Source organism: Macaca thibetana, chromosome 7 (assembly GCF_024542745.1).
Source record: "Macaca thibetana thibetana isolate TM-01 chromosome 7, ASM2454274v1, whole genome shotgun sequence".
Lineage (NCBI taxonomy): Eukaryota > Metazoa > Chordata > Mammalia > Primates > Cercopithecidae > Macaca > Macaca thibetana.
This window is the reverse complement of record NC_065584.1, coordinates 80,119,303-80,124,538: the sequence shown is the minus strand read 5'-3', so window position 1 is coordinate 80,124,538 and position 5,236 is coordinate 80,119,303.

Genomic DNA, 5,236 nt, shown 5'->3' with positions numbered 1-5,236 from the left:
CAAGGGCACATTTTTTCTGTATTTTCTATAAAGCCAATTCATTTTCCTCTACTATATTTTATTTTATATAAACATTATTTTAATTTTATACACACACTATGCAATCTAAAAAGTACAATTGCCTGTGATGTCCATATACTTAACCTTTCTTAAGAGACACATTCGTTTAATTTATTTTTATAATCTAGTTGATAACTAGATTATAAGATATAATCTTTTAGATAACTAGGGGTGAATTTTGCTCCAATTCTCCTATACGAAAATATTTATCATTTTTAAAAAGGCAATTCTCTCAGCCTAGACAAAATAGAACTCATCTTTACAAAAGATACAAAAAAAAAAATTAGTTGGATGTGGTGGCATGTGCCTGTGGTCCCAGCTACTCAGAGGCTGAATGGAGAAGAGAACATCACTTGCGCCCAGATGGGTTGAGGCTCCAGTGAGCCAAATTCTTGCCACTGCACTCCAGCCTGGGTGACAGTGAGATCTGTAGAAAGATGAGATGCTCTCCCAAGTAAGTAATAGATCTTTGGGTTGCAGATATTGACAGAAAATTGGCATATTCTGGGACCTCAAGCATTTGATACCCAAGAAATATAATTTTAAGTTATGCTCCCTAATGTCTCTGTGGATATTGCCATGAGGAGCTAACTTTTTATATCAGATGTTAAGACTTTATTATTGTATTATACCAAGGTGATGTTATTGCTATATTTTCTTTTATTGATTTCACACTATAGTTATATGTTTGCACCCATCAAGAATAAATATGGAAAATTTGAATTTTCATTATGTGATTTTTCTCCTTACTATTTCAATTCAGTTTAATTTACTTGAAATTGCTTTAGAGTGCAAACTAAAAAACATTTCATACTGTACTTTTGGTTGGCTGTGCTCATTTTATTTTTCAACAATTTTCAAAAATGTTTAAGAGTGGTACCATAAAAAATTAACAGGAAAAATAATAATGGCCTCATTATATTAACACAAAATTATGGCTGAATTTGGTGAGCATATGAAATTTAGGCTTTTTTCTGAAAAGATAATATACAGCTTATTCTACCAATAGTTTTGTTTTTAACACGAAAAAGGGAAACTATATCTTACAAAGGACCAAAGAATATTGATCTGGAAAATCTAGATGTAGATGACAATAAGGCATTTTATGTGCTTAGTTTAGATTTTCCTCATCTTAATCGCATATGGTTATTTAACACATCACACACAAAAATTTTGAGTGTCATTTACTTTTGAAATAATTTAAACCATTTACATTTATCGTTATGAGGCTAACTTTGGTTTTAATTATCTTATTTATTTATTTATTATACTTTAAGTTCTGGGGTACATGTGCAGAATGTGCAGTTTTGCTACATAGTATACACATTAGGTATTTCTACTACATAGGCATACACTTGCCATGGTGGTTTGCTGCACCCATCAACCCATCACCTACATTAGGTATTTCTCCTAATGCTATCCCTCCCCTAGACCCCCACACCTGACAGGCCTCGGTATGTGATGTTCCCCTCCCTATGTCCATGTGTTCTCATTGTTCAACTCCAACTTATGAGTGAGAACATGTGGTGTTTGGTTTTCTGTTCTTGTGTTAGTTTGCTAATGCTTTCTTACTGTGTTCTTCCTTTTACTGTGCACATTTTAATGTTTCTGGTATATTTTCCACTTATTTTATTATCTCTTTTTTAAAAAATAGCATATGAAAAAATAGCATATGAAAAAATGTGATTTTTCACAAAGAATTTCATACTATTTTCTTCATGTTTTTCTCTAATTCCTTATTATTCTATTATATTTCAGAGTCTATTACCGTAATTTTTATATAACATGGTTTATATTTTATAAATCATACGTTACATCATATTTCTACATTATTTTTCTCCTTTCAAAAAGGAAGACCAGGTGTGGAAACTTATGCTGTAATCCCCGTACTTTGAGAGGCCAAGGTGGGAGAATGGCTTGAGGCCAGTGGTTCAATACCAGCCTGGGCAACATAGCAAGATCTTGTCTCTACAATAAAATAATTTTTAAAAATTGGCTTTGCATAGTGTCATGCACATAGTGTCAATAATACATGCAGGCAAGTAGTATTCCTAGTCACTTGGGGGACTGATGCAGGAGGATCACTTGAGCCCATAAGTTTGAGGCTCTAAGAGTTACGATCATACCACAACACTGCAGCCTGGGTGACAGAGGGAGACCTTTTAGGGAGACCTAAAAAAAATAAAAATAAAGCACTAAAATCCATTTCACCTTTCCATTTATTTACCTAGGAGCAAAGAAACTTGTATTTATTTACCACTGGTGCTTTTCCAGTAGGACCACTTTTAAATTTATTTTACTTTGTTCATTCTGGTTTCTGTTACAGAGTCATAAATTTTAATTCTTCAATAAAAATTGTTATACTATCTTGAAATTATTTCTGATGTAAGTCAACATCACTTTTTTATTTGCTTTTATGTTGTTCCTGTGTTTTCTGCTCCAAGTTGAGGCCACATACTTTATATAACATTTAATTATTGAAAAGTTTGGTAAAATAATATATTTGTGATAAAACATTTTCACAATATTTTTTCTGGGTAATAAAAATATGTCTAATATTGTCACAAAATTTTAGAAATCATATATATATACATATATATACATATATATAATGTGGGCATTTATTTTTGTGGTTAATGTCATTTTAGTATTTCTGTTATCATTTTCTGAAATTAAAAATATGATACCATACTGAGCATATTTTATAATAGATAGGGTTAAGGGTTACTATATTTTCCCTTTTGTCCATATGGAATATTAATACAGTCATATTGCAGGCATATTATGAGTTTGCTCCAAGACCACTGAAGTCAATGTTGTAATGAAGTGAGTCACACAGTATTTTTGGTTTCTCAGTTCAATAAATGTTACATTTACCCGATAATGTAGTCTATTAAGTGTGCAATAACATTTTATCTTAAAAATGTATATAATTTAAAACTACTTTATTGCTTAAAAAAAATGCTACTAATCACCAGAGCCTTCAATGAGTCATAATCTTTTTTGTTGGTGGCAGATCTTGCCTTGTTCATGACTGCTGACTGATTAGGGTGATGATTGTTAAATTTTGGGTGGCTGTGGCAATTTTTTTAAACAACAATGCAGTTTGCTGCATTGATTGCCTCTTTTTTTTGTGAGAGATTTTTGCGTAGTTTATGATGCTGTTTGATTACATTTTCATCCACAATCGAACTTTCAAAATTGGAGTCAATCTTCTCAAACCCTGCTACAGCTTTATTAACTAGGTTTATGGCATGTTCTAAACCTTTTGTTCTCATTTAGACAATGTTTATAACATCTTCACTAGGAATAGATTTCATTTCAAGATACCACGTTTTTTGTTCATTCAAAATAACTCCTTATTCATTTAAATTTCATAAGAGTGCACTAATTTAGTCATATCTTCAGATGCCATTTAATTATCGTTCTCTTTTTATTTTTACCATGTTTGCAGTTACTTTCTCTGCTGAAGTCTTGAACCCCTCAATGTCATCCATGAAGGTTGGAGTCGACTTCTTCTAAACTCCCATTTATGTTAATATCCTGTCCTCCACCAATTAATCTTGAATGCTCTCAATGACATCTAAAAATCATTAATCCTTTTCAGAAGGATTTCAATTTTCTTTTCCCACATCTATCAGATAAATTAAAATCTATGGCAACTATAGCCTTGCAGGACATATTTCTTAAATAAAACAAGACTTGAAATTTATCCTTTATCCATGGCTACAGTTATAAGACTTGAAGTTGAAAATTACTCCCTGATCCATGAACTGCAGATCAGTGTTCTGTTAGCAGGCATGAAAACAACATTAATCTGTACTTTCACATCAGAGCTCTTAGATGACCAGGTGCACTAATGGTCATGTCAATGAGCAGTAATATTTTTAAAGAAATCTTTTTTCCTGAACAGTAGGTCTCAATAGAGAGCATAAAATATTCAGTAAACCATGTTGCAAATAGATGTACTGTCATCCAGGCTTGTTGTTTCATTTATGGAGCATAGGTAGAGAAGATTTATTGTAATTCTTAAGGGCCTTAGGAACTTCAGAACGGTTAATGAGCATTGGCTTTAAAGTCAATAAAGCTGCATTATTCCCTAAACAAAGAGTCAGACTGTCCTTTGAATCTCTGAAGCCAGGCATGGACTTCTACTTCCAAGCTATGAAAGTTCTAGACGGCAGTTTCTTCCAGTATGAGAATGTTTTATCTACATGGAAAATCTGTTGGTTAGTGTAGCCGCTGTTATCATGATATTAGTAAGATACTGTGAATAACTTGCTGCAGCTTTACATCAGCACCCGCTATGTCACCTTGCACCTTTATGTTATGGAGATCACTTCTTTGATTAAGCCTCAGGAATGTATCTCTGCTAACCTCCGATTTTTCTTCTGCAGCTACTTCACCTCTCTCAGCCTTCATAAAGTTACACTTAAGGCTTTGCTCTAGACTAGGCATTGGCTTAATGGAATGTTGTGACTGATTGATCCTCTATCCAGACCACTAAAATTTTCCCCATAACAGCAATAAGGATGTTTCACATTCTTATCACTTATCACTTAACTGGAATATCACATTTAATTTCCTTCATGAGCTATTTTCTTGCATTCACAACTTAGTTAAATGTTTGGAACAAGTGGCCTAGCTTTTGGCTTATCTCATCTTTCAACATGCCTTCCTCACTAAGCTCAATCATTTCCAGCTTTTGATTTAAACTGAGACATGCAACTCTTTCTTTTACTCGAACCCTTAGATGCCATTGTGGAATAATTAAATTGCCTGAATTTAAATATTGCCGTGTCTCTGGAAATACAGAATCATGAGGAAATGAAGAGAGACAGAAAAAAAGGCCGATTGAAGAGCAATCAGAGCAGACAAAACATTTATGAAGTTTGCCGTATCGTACAGACATGTTTCATGGTGCCCTAAAACAATTACAATATTAATAACAAAGATAAGTAATCAAGACCACCCTGCCAGATATAATACTAATTAAAAAGTTTGAAATATTATGAAAATTAACGAAATGTGACTAGGAGACTCAAAGTGAGCACACGCTGTTGGTAAAATGCTGCTAAAAGTCTTGCTTAATGTAGGGTTGCCACAATTATCAATTTAAAAAGTGCTGTTTGCAAAGTACAGTAAAATGAGATATGCCTGTATATAAATATCCACA